The sequence below is a fragment of the Chiloscyllium plagiosum genome, unplaced genomic scaffold, assembly GCF_037043375.1.
Source record: "Chiloscyllium plagiosum isolate Xiang-an unplaced genomic scaffold, Cpla_swu_hap1 HiC_scaffold_6, whole genome shotgun sequence".
Classification (NCBI taxonomy): domain Eukaryota; kingdom Metazoa; phylum Chordata; class Chondrichthyes; order Orectolobiformes; family Hemiscylliidae; genus Chiloscyllium; species Chiloscyllium plagiosum.
In genome coordinates, this window is record NW_028270144.1 from 94,800,947 (window position 1) to 94,814,024 (window position 13,078).

Genomic DNA, 13,078 nt, shown 5'->3' on the forward strand with positions numbered 1-13,078 from the left:
TCATTCGGATTGAGAGGCTAAATTGGCTATCTCAATTGTTTTCTCAAGTAACTGTAAAATGTCTGGTCACAAAAAATGCAGAAAAGCCCATTCCTCAAAATCATGGCACGTCAGTTACATTATTCTGTCTGTGGGATCTTGTATCTAAACTGAGTTTTGCACTTTCCCCATTACACCAGTGACTACATTTATTAAAAAGTACTTAACCACCCCAGTGTGTTGGAGCAGGAGAAGATCATTTGACCCTGAAGGCTGCTCCACCAATTAACAAGCTCAGGGCAGATCTGACTGTAACTCTGCATTCCTCCTGCTTCAGAAAATTATTGCTGGGAGCTGAGATCCACTTCGAAATAACTAAGAATTCCATCAAAGCCATGATCATCTATTTTCCTCTCAAATTGTTCTACCTCTGCTACAGATAACTCATCTCTTACATTTTTGTCCATTAATTTGTGAATCTCTAAATTTACATTCTAACATTTGACTCAGGAACAGGAATAGGCCATGAGCCTTCAAACCTGCTCAAACAGTCAATAAGATCATGGCTTTTCTGATTACTCCATATGCCTGCTTACCAACAATAACCTTCCAATCTTGTGCTTATCAAGACTTTATTGACCAATCCCTTAAAAAGAGTCAAATACTCTACTTCCAACGCCTTTTGAAGAGAGTTCCAAATACAACCCTGTGAAGAAAAAAAACCAGCTTGTTTCTGTCTTAAATGGACACTCATTTTTAAACAGTAACCCATAGTTGTGGATTTTCCCGCATGAGGAAACATCCTTCGCACATTTGCTCTGGAAAGCATTCTTGGGTTGTTATCTGTTTGAACTAAGTCATTTCTTCCACCCCAGTGAATACAAGCCTAGCCTTTTCAACCTTTTTCTCACAAAACAACCCAAGAAGCATTCCCTCTAATTTTCTTTCTGGTTTTGCAGGTCTCCAAGGTTTATGCACGGCAATGAGTTCCATAATTGGAAATCAATGCCAAAGTAAGCATCTTAACACTGATCACCACAGAACCTTGGAGTGACCACAAACACAAACCACCCAGCTCAGAGGGAATGTTGTTTCTGGGGATTAGTCTAGTAATCTGAACTGATTCCAACACATTCACATCTTTCCTTAAATAAGGAGATAAACACCACAGACTACCTTAGATGCAGTCACACCTGCATTCTGTATAACTGAAGCACAATGTCCTACTTTTGTATTCAATTTCCTTTGCATTAACCCCAACTTATTAGCTGCCCTAATTACTTGTACCTGTAAACTCTCCGTTTGCACTTGATGTACTAGGATTCTGGTCATGTAATTCTTGTGGAGCAGTGGTAGTGTCCCTACATCTGAGCCAGGAGACCTAGATTCGAGTCCCACCTCTCCACAGGGATGTGATTTCATCTCTGAATAGATTGATTAAAAAATATCAGTACTAGGACTCTGAGATCCCTAAGAGTCTGCAATGTTACACCTGGATAATCTTGCATTTAGAAAATATGCTTGCTGCAAAAATAGATAGTTTCATATTTCCTCACATTATATAACATTTGATGAATTTATACCTACTAAGGTAACCTACCAATAATCTTTTGTGGTGTCCTTATCTCCCCATCACAAATTTCCCAGTTATCTTTGTGATATCGCAAATTTAGCACCCATACCTTCAGTGCCTTCATCCAAATCATTGTCAAAAGCTGAGGTCCTGATCCCTGTGATACACCACTTATTATATTTTGCCAGTCAGAAGAAGACACATTTATGCTTACTTTTCCATTCATGGTAGTTAGCCAATCTTCTATTCACCCTATACCATGAATTTTAAAAATTGATTATTCATTGGAAGTGGATGACACTGACTAGGCCAGCATTTATTGCCCATCCCTAGTTGCCCAGATGGCAATTAAGAGACACCAACTTTGTCATGGGTCCAGAGACACATGTTGGCAAGACTAGATAAGGATGGCAAATTTCCTTCCCTAAAGGGCATTAGTGAATTAGATCGAGTTTTACAATAATTGACAGTGGCCATCTAGTGTTTTTTATTCCAGATTTTTACTAAATTCAAATTTTATAATTTACCATGGTGAGATCTAAACTGGTGTCCCTGAGTTGTTAGGCTGCAGTTTTGGATTACTAGTATAGTAACATTACCAGTAGAACATCACTTTCTCCTCATCGTTGAAGCACTTTACCAAAAGTTTTCTGGAAATAAGGGTACAGAACTTCTACTGGCTCTCCTTTATCCACATTTGTCACTTCATCAAAGAACTAAAAGGAATCAGTTAAAATGATTTTCCTTTCATAAAACCGTGTTTACTTTGTCTGATTACTGTCAGTTATTCCTACACAATACCAGCTCTAGTATAGCCTGCTCTCTGCCCGGTGAATTCAACTTCCCAGGTGCCTGGAAAATCTCCACCCTTGCTTTCCGATATATGTATCATATCGAACCATGCTTTCATATCTCGGTGAAATCTGTAGATGTGTTTTCGTATACCTGGAACCTGTCCATCCTTGCTTTCCGATCACTGCAACATATCGAGCCCAGTATTTCTGTCTCTAACTTGTCCAAAGTTTGTATTACGTGTCTTGTGCTATGTGGAGGATATCTCATTAGAAGTGGAGAGGAACTTGGAGTGAGAGACGAATGATTCAGTTGGCATCCGCATTGGTATCAACAGGGTTGACAGGACTAGAAAGGAGGCTTAGCTGAAAGAACTAAAAGGAATCAGTTAAAATGATTTTCCTTTCATAAAACCGTGTTTACTTTGTCTGATTACTGTCAGTTATTCCTACACAATACCAGCTCTAGTATAGCCTGCTCTCTGCCCGGTGAATTCAACTTCCCAGGTGCCTATGCCCATTTCATTTTTTCCAATCAATATGGAGATTAAAATCCTCAATGATCATTCCATCATAGAATGCTGTGGATAAAGGGGAAGCAGTGGAAACAATGAAAGAAATAAAAGTAAAAGCACACAGAGTAGATGAGCCAGTGGCGAGCAGGAGCCTACTGCACCGCTACTCCGACACCATCTTGATTGGATTGGTATTTTTAGACTTTAAATAAAGTAAGGTATTTAGTTTGTGTTTAAGTCCCCAGTCATTCTTTTTCATCTCTCTTTCTTAAAAGAAACTTTGATAGTTTAATGTTGACACTGGTTTAAAATAACTAATTACACAAATTGTAAAGAGCAGGTAACCCTTCAAACATAAAGAACAAGAATACTACAATAATTAATAAATTAAATACAATACAATAGTGATGGCAAGATGCATTGCAGCTGTAGCAAGTGGGAGCTGCTGGACTTTGAGATGATCTAGGTCGAACACATAAAGTCATTGAGATGTACAGCATGGAAACAGACTCTTCGGTCCAACTCGTCCATGCTGACCAGATATCCCAACCCAATCTAGTCCCACCTATCAGCACCCAGGTCTAAACCCTTCCTATGATATACCCATCCAGATGCCTTTTAAATGTTGTAATTGTACTAGCCTCCATCACTTCTTCTGGCAGCCCATTCCACACATGCACCACCCTCTGCATGAAAAAGTTGCCCCTTAGATCTCTTTTATGTCTTTCCCCTCTCACCATAAACCTCTGCCCTCTAGTTCTGGATTCCCCCTCTGTAGGGAATTTTTAAAGTTTGAGGAGCTGGAGGCCAAGCTGCAGGCATTGCCCTACATTAGGGAGGGGCATGTTACCTGGATATTTTGTTCCAGGAAATGGTCACAGACCTCAGATTAGATGATTAAAAATTTGATTTCTGATCAGGGACAGGAAAATGAAGCAGGTTTGGGGATCTGGGGGTAGTTCAAGGTTCCTCAGCCCCTGTAATTGTTCAGTAGTCATGAGAAACTTGGAAGTTGTTTGATTGAGATTGCGAACTGAATGGAAGATAAACAAATTAATCATGGTACAGTGTTAAGGGAGCCAGTCAAGTTAGGGAGCAAATGAAATGCAGGCTACAGTATAATTAGGGGAATATTAATTCTTCTCTATCACCATTGTCTAACACTATTATTGTGAGTTCCAAAGTTTGTATTACGTGTTTTGTGCTATGTGGAGGATATCTCATTAGAAGTGGAGAGGAACTTGGAGTGAGAGACGAATGATTCAGTTGGCATCCGCATTGGTATCAACAGGGTTGACAGGACTAGAAAGGAGGCTTAGCTGAAAGAAGATTTGAACAGGTAGGAGTTAAACTGGAAACAGAAATTCCAAGATAATATTTCTGGTTGTTGTGGTTCTGTTTGCCGAGCTGGGAATTTATAGCAGACGTTTCGTCCCCTGTCTAGGTGACATCCTCAGTGCTTGGGAGCCTCCTGTGAAGCGCTTCTGTGATGTTTCCTCCAGCATTTATAGTGGTTTGTCTCTGCCGCTTCCGGTTGTCAGTTCCAGCTGTCCGCTGCAGTGGCCAGTATATTGGGTCCAGGTCGATGTGCTTATTGATTGAATCTGTGGATGAGTGCTATTTCATTAACAGATGCTTAAGGGAAAGACAACGGAATGAGGACATGCCACAACCCAAAGGACTAGCCATACTACCATACATCAAAAACTTTTCTGAACTGACAGCCAGACTACTGCGACCACTAGGACTCATAACAGCACACAAACCAACAACCACTCTCAGACAACAACTCACCAGGACGAAGGACCCAATACCCAGCATGAGCAAAACCAATGTAGTGTACAAAATCCCATGCAAGGACTGCACAAAACACTACATAGGACAAACAGGAAGACAGCTAATGATCCGCATCCATGAACACGAAACGACACGACCAGCTATCCTTAGTAGCCACACACGCAGATGACAAGCAACATGTGTTCGACTGGGACAACACTACTATTATAGGACAAGCCAAACAGAGAACAGCCAGGGAATTCCTAGAGGCATGGCACTCATCCTCAGATTCAATCAATAAGCACATCGACCTCGGCCCAATATACCGGCCACTGCAGCGGACAGCTGGAACTGACAACCGGAAGCAGCAGGTACAAACCACTATAAATGCCAGAGGAAACATCACAGAAGCGCTTCATAGGAGGCTCCCAAGCACTGAGGATGTCACCTAGACAGGGGACGAAACGTCTGCAACATAAATTCCCAGCTGGGCGAACACAACCATCACAACGAGCACCTGAGCTACAAATCTTCTCCCAAACTTTGAATAATATTTCTGGCTTGCTACATGAGTCACAGACAAATTGGCAGAGAGTAAATAAAGACAAAGAGTTAGATACATGGCTCAAAGAAATATGTGGGAAAATGGGTTTCGGTTCATGGGGTTTTGCACCAATACTGGGGTTGAAGGAATCCATTCCTGTAGGATGGACTTCACTTGAACCATGCTGGGACCAGTCCCCTGGCAAATTGAATTATCTAGGGCTGTCGAGAGATTTTTAAACTAAATGTTGAAGGGGGATGGGAGGGGGCTGGGAGTACAAGGTTTTGGAGAGAAGATATATCCACAGGTTTGTAGTCAAAAGAATTTGGCAGTATTGCAGGATAGCTATTTAGATAATGATAGGAAAGGACATCATAGACAAATATAAAGTATAGCAGCAAATAGGGTTAAATGGTGAAAAATATAAAATGAAATTAGTGACACTTTATTTAAATGGAAGTAGTATTCAGAACAATATAAATGAATATGTCACAAGTAGAGGTTAATGGGTAGCCATTATGTAGACAGATTTACAAGAATATCAAAGCTGGATACTAAATATTCAGGATTATGTGATTTTCAAAAGGACTGACAAGAAGGAAAGGGTGATGGGGTAGCATTTTTAGTACAAAATGGAATAAGTTTGATAACAGTAATGATCTCGGATCAGAAGAAGTAAAATCCATATGGGTGATGTTAAGAAATAATAGGGGGATGGAGACAATGGTGGGAGAGTAGTCTGAGAGCCTCTAAGATGTATTTCCACTGTATGGCAGAATACAGCAGGGGATAATGAAGGCATATTAAAAAGGCACATTATTCATGGGCGACCTTAAACTACATGTGGATTGGGAAATCAAATTGATAGAAGTAGTCATGAGGAATAATTCATAAGACTATTCAGGACAGTTTTCTGGAACGATATATTGTAGATCCAAACAGCAATCAGGCAGCATGATAGCTCAGTGGTTAGCACTGCTGCCTCACAGCATCAAGAACCCACATGAGATTCCAATCTTGGGAGACTGTGTGTGTAGTAGCATGATCTCCCTCTGCCTGTGTGGGTTTCCACTGAGTGTTTCAGTTTCCACCCACAGTCCAAAGATGTACAGGTAAGGTGGATTGGCCATGCTAAATTGCTGAGTGTGGTGCTGGAAAAACACAGCAGGTCAGACAGCATCCAAGGAGAAGGAAAGCCAGGTGAAGGGCTTTTGCCCGAAATGTCAATTTTCCTGCTCCTCGGATGCTGCCTGACCTGGTGTGCTTTTCAACTCTAATCTCCAGCATCCGCAGTCCTCACTTTCACCATGCTAAGTTTCCCCAGAATGCGCAGGCTAGCTGGGTTAGCCATGGTAAAAACCCCATGTGGGGTTACAAGAGAGGGGATGTATCTAGGTGAGATGCTCTTTGGAAGGTTGGTGCTGGCTTGATGGGCTGAATGGCGTCTATCTGTGCTGTAGTTCTTCCATGATTCTATTTTGCATGTGATAAATGATCTCAGAGTAAAAAACTTCCTAGGAAACAATGACCATAACATGATAAAATTTAGAATTCAATTTGAGAGTAAGAAGCATGGGTCAGAAAGAACTGCCCTAAACATAAACAGGGATAATTACAAAGCAATGAGCACAGAGTAGCCGGAGTTGACTAGGAAAGGAATTTAGCAGAAAAGACAGCGAATGGCAGACTTTGAAGAAAATATTTCATGATCCACAACAAAATTGTATCAAAGTGAGCAAGACGGATTCTTGGAAAGAGATAAAATAACCATGGTTAACCCAGTTAAAAATCACACAACGCCAGGTTATAGTCCAACAGGTTTAATTGGAAGCACTAGCTTTCGGAGCGCTGCTCCTTCATCAGGTGGTTGTCTCCAAATCATGATTAACCCAGGAAATGGAAATCACATAACACTGAAAGAAAAAAAGCATACAATGTGGCAAACATTAGTGGTTACTACGGCATTGAGAAAGTTCAAAAACTAATAGTGATGACCAAAAAAAAGAAAACAAATTTTGAGGGTAAATGAGCAAAATAGATGAAAATGCAAGTTAGAACTTCTTTAAATATACTGTATAAGGAAGAGAGTGGCCAATGTGCACATGAGCTCCTGAAAGAATGAGCCTGAGGAATAATATCTGGGAAACACAAATGGGAGAGGAAATGAGAAAAGGTGCAAATAGCATTTTGAAAATACAAAATAATCAAGGAGAAAAAGAGGATGAGGAAATAAATACAAAAGCTTTCACAAGAGAATAAATACTAGGGAAACTATTAGGGCTAAAGGCTGTTAAGTGCCCTGTTCTTGATGAGTTGAACCCTAGGATATTAAAAGAAGTAGCTGCAGAGATAATGGATACACTGGTAGTAATCCTCCCAGAATCCTTAGATTCTGGATGAATTTTAGAGGATTGGAAAACTGCCCATGTAACACTCTTCTCCAAAAGGGAGCGAGACAGAAAACAGGTAATTATATGCCAGTTTAACAACTGTCATTGAAAAAATGTTGGAGTCTATTGCAAAAGTTGCAATAGCAAACCATTATACATTTTTCACTGTACTCCTGTACCTCTGTACTTGAGTACATGCAACAATAAAATCTATATCTGTCTTTTGTAACACAATATTGTTATGACACGGGGTAAACCCTCCTGCTTAATTTAAAACCAGCAACTCAGAAAAGATTTATCCCATGCAGTAATCTGTAAAAATTTGAGTGTCCAAGAACTATTTAAGGTAAAAATTAACAACTTTATTTCTTAAAGTATAACAGAGAATAATTAACTAACAACTATTTACAAGTCTTTACTCTAAGCTAGCTTTTGCCTTCCCTTCTATAATACTAGTCCAATAAAACTCCCGATTACGATTTACAAAACAAAACATCTCAAAACCAGGCAGCTTTCGTTCTTCTCAGTATTCCTGTCTTCTTTTCTTCTTCTTGGGGATCCTGCTTCACAGGTTACTGATTGATAAAGGTACCTTTTTAGAGAGCTATTTTCTGGGCAGAGTGCAGACATTGTTAGCTTGACAGTTCTCCTCTCAACTGTTCAATTTTCCCTGGTCTTATACCCCCAAAGCTTTGGATTGTGTCATTGGCTTTTAAGATTATCAATATACTAAATTCAAACTGATTGGAGTTTGGTTTTTTTGGGGGTATAATTTCAACTGATTGTCCTAACTCGAATCTGTTTTGTCATTTCCAGGCAACCAGCTGATCAAGTTGTTTCACCAAATGTTACATTTTTTCAGAACACTTGGTTCTGTCAGGTAGTTCTATTCTCTTAAAGGTACAGTACACCCACATCTTCATAACAATATAACCAAGCAGAATCAGCAAGGTTTCGTGAAGCGAAATCATGTCTGGCAAACTTAGAATTCTTCAAGGAGGTAATAATTCCAATAAGTGAAGGGGAAACCAATAGATGTAATATATTTGGATTCCCAAAAAGATGTCCGTGAAGTTATCACATGTAAGGCTATGTTGAAACATACAAGGTTCTTAGGAGACTTGACAGGGTAGAAACTGAAAGATTATTTCCCCTTGTGAGAGAGACTAGAACTGAGGGTTGGGGACCATAATCAGTAACCAAGAGGTTGTCCATTTAACCCACATCTTCATAACACTTCCCCCCTTAAGAAAATAATGAACCATCGTAATGAAAAGATGGCTGCATTTTTTTTCTCTACTTTTTAAACACATTACCCTAACATATAGATAACTTTAATATAAGTTCACTTTAACTTCTTCTCATACCTGTGTATGTATAACATTAAATAAAGACAAATATCATCTAAACTCTATCAGTTAAATCAGCGATAATACACCTGTGATTACATTCTTCTGACCTGCACCATGTATGATTTTTAAATTAAAAGTCTGTAACATAAGACTCCAATGAAATAGTCTCATATTCTTGACTTCAAAGCGTTCTAAGAAAATAAGTGGATTGTGATCCGTGTACACAACCATCTCCGACACATTGTTCATGACATACCCATTAAAATGTTGTAAGGCCAGTACCAAACCCAATAGTTTATTTTCAATTGTGGAGTATTTCCTCTGGTAGGTGGTGATCATCTTCGAAAAGTAACTAACTAGCAGTTCAATCCCATCCTCACCTTCCTGTAGGAGTACAGCTCCAACTCCAATGTCACGAGCATCTATGGTGACTTTAAAAGGTTTTGAAATGTTTTGTGGAGCTAAAATTAATTTGGTGATTAATATGGCTTTCAAATGGTCACATGTTTTCTGGCACTTTTCTCTTCTTTGTGCTCTTCTTCAGCAAATCGGTTAACGGTGCCACTACACTGCTGAAGTTTGGAACAAACTTGCAATAGAATCTCCTGAATCCTAAGAATCGAAGCACCTCTTTCTTCGAGGTTGGTTGTGGAATTCCTCGATGGTCTTCGTCTTTATGTTCCTTGGGTTAACCTTCCATAACCAATGTTATGTCCCAAGAATGTCACCTCTGCTTTCGCGAATTCCATTTTATTTAAGTTTATCACACGTTTTGCTTCTCATAGTCATTCAAAGAGCTCTGCCAACTGTACCATGTGATCTTTCCAGGACTTACAAATGATCACTACATTGTCCTAACAGACTGCACAGTTTGTTAAGCCAGCCAAAACTCATGAGTCTTTGGAATGTGGTGAGTGGGTTCTTCATTCCAAAGGACATCACTTCAAACTAATATAGCCCATTTGGGGTTACAAATGCAGAAATTTCTTTTGCCAACTTTGATAAAGGTACCTGCCAGTAACCACACATTAAGTCCAACTTGGTGATGTAACTGGCTTGTCCGACTTTCTCAGAATTGGATATGAGTCTGATTTTACAACGTGCTGATCTTCCAATAATCCATGCAGAATCGTTGAGTCCTATCCGGTTTGGGAACTAAGAAGATCGGCAAACTCCACTCACTCTGGCTTGGTTTGATGATGTCCTCATCGAGCATGGCCTCCACTTCCATCTGGACCTGCCTGGCTTTGAAAGGATATTGGCGATCGGGATGTTGTTTTATCGGAGCAGTATTCTCTATGCCTTCTTCATGTACAATAGCATTAGTCCTCCCCATCTGTCCTTATACTGCAGTAACAAATCTTTCAACTGTGTTCTATGCTCCTGAGACACATAGCTTACTAACCTATCCCACTTCTCAAGGACTTCTTCATGTTTTAATCTATTTTGAGGCACATCAAAATCCACATCATCTGGATTTGATTCCTCACTCTGCGGGGCTGTAACTACACCTGTTTCTCCAGCTCTTTCTCCCTAATATAACATGGTTTCAACATGTTCACACGACATACTCGATACCTTTTTTTCTGTCTGGCATCTTTACCAGATAGTTCACCTGACTCAACTTTTTCTCAATTTGATAGGGACCACTAAACCTGGCTTTGAAGGGATCTCCTATCATTAGTAACAGTACTAACACCTTTAGTTAACACTACAGTAATCCCCTTGGGAAAACATCCAAGTCTCAGAGCTTTTATCTGCCATCTGCTTCATTCTACACTGTGCCCTCTTTGGGTGCTGTTTAGCTGACTCACCTACTCGATTTAGACTCTCTTTCAACTCCGATACATAATCAAAGTGTGGGATCTCCGACTTTGATCCTGTCAACTTTCCTGAATTAATTTCAAAGGGCCTCTCAGTTCATGACCGAATATCAATTCAAAGGTAGTAAAAAGAGTAGGTTCATTTGGGGCATCTCTAGTGGCAAATTATACAAATGGGAGACCTTTATCTCAATCATTCGAGTAGTCCTGACAGTATGCTCTCAAGATGGTCTTCAAGGTCTGATGCCACCTTTCTAAAGCTCCCTGGAATACAGGATGATATACACTGGATTTAAAGTGCTGTATACCTAAGCTATCCAGAACCTCCTTAAACAGCCTAGCAGTAAAATTTGACCCTTGATCCAACTGAATCTCTCTGGGTAGCCCATACCGTGTGAAGAAAGCTACTAATTCTTCTACCACCCTTTTTGCCTTGATACTCCATAATGGAATTGCCTCCAGAAATCTGGTAGACACATCCATTATGGGTAACAAATAATGGTTTCCAGTTTTAGTTCTTGGAAGGGGACCTACACAATCACTTATAACCCACATGAAAGGTTCTTCGAAGGTTGGAATTGGCAACAAGGATGCTGGTTTTATTATGGCCTGTGGCTTACCTACCATTGGCATGTATGACACATTCGACAAAAGTTAATCCTTGTACATTCCAGGCCAATAAAAATGTTTTTGCACCTTAGCCTGAGTCTTTCGTACCCCTAGTTGGCCTCCTATAGGTAGTTCATGTGCTACCAGTAACACTACTCTTGTCTGTATGCTACTGGCAACGCAATCTGGTGCACTTTGGCCCATGTCTCTTCTGCACTAACCTGCCCTGGTCTCCATTTCTGACTTAGGATTTTATCTTTAAGATAATAACCCTCCGGAATATTCTCTGCCTCCTTTTCAGAGTACGCAACTATAGATATCTTTTATCGTCTTCTCTTGCAAGTCTCTTAGTCTTTCAGGGGTAAACACTTCTGTCTGACCCTCTGTCTGTTCAGGTGTTTTCTGCACTATTACATCAAACAGGGTGTCCGCTAACTGAACTTCAACTCCTTCATCTTTCTCTTTACTTTTCGCTTTGTGATGTGACTTATGATGGTGCAATCTGGTTACCACACACTCTGGGAAATACCAGGATATTTCTGTTTTAACTCCTCAGTTTCTTCGTCTTCCTTGGGCTTCTCTACAACAAGGGATGTCTCTCCCACCTTGGATCCTGCCAAATCATTCCCAAGAACAAACTGAATTTGTTCTCTGATACTGACACTCTGTCAATCATTCCCACTGTAACTTTCCCAGTCTTGAGTTGGCACTCCAACCTTATCTTACATAGGGCAATGCTACATTTATGTCCATCTATCCCACAAATTACCACACTCTCGGGTAACACATTAGAAAGAGTCCATATTCGCTCATCCCTTACTATCAGCGATTGGTTAGATCCTGTATCTCTCAAAATTATAACTCTTGTCCTTCTCTCCCTGCTCTTTCTGGGTAAACTTTACCACAGAGGCGAATTCTTTGTAGAGATCAGGTACTGACTCCATACCCAGCCCCTGCCTTGGCTGTGCACTCTCTCTGCAGCTCCTTGGCTCTTCTTGGGGTCTCCTTTACTACTTTCACTAATGCCACTGGCTTAGCTTCTTTTACCATATCTTTTCCCACAGTGCCTTTCTTTAACCTCCAGCATTGTGACTTTACGTGTCCCACTTTACCACAGTGGAAACACCGGAGGGCTTTCACCTCCTTTCTACCCTCTTGGGCTTCTTTTATTTTCATTCTGTGGTAAATTCTTACCAGTGGTCTCTACTCTTGGTTTTGTAGGGTAGGATCTCCCCTTCTCCCAACTTCTAACCCTCACAGAACAAAACTCTGGGTGGAAGGTTGTCTTATACACTAACATGTACTTATCTGCTAATTCTGCTGCCCTTCTCACTTGCTGAACTTTCTGTTCCTTCACGTGAATTCTTACCATCTCTGGAAATGAGTTTTTAAACTCCTCCAGGAGAATAATCTCTCTTACAGCCTCCAAATTCTTATCTATTTTCAAAGCATGTACCCATCGATCAAAATGACTATGTTTAATTCTTTAGAACTCAATATAACTCTGACCTGATTCCTTTTTTGTGTTTCTGAACCGCTGTCTATAAGCTTCTGGTACCAAATCATAAGCACATAAAATAGCCTGTTTAACCTTTTCATAATCTCTGACAGTGCAGCAAATCCCTCACTAGCTTTGCCGACCAGTTTAGTCTGAACCAGCATTACACATAAATCATAGGACCATTCCATCTGCTTAGCCAATTTTTCAAATTGAATAAAGAAGGCT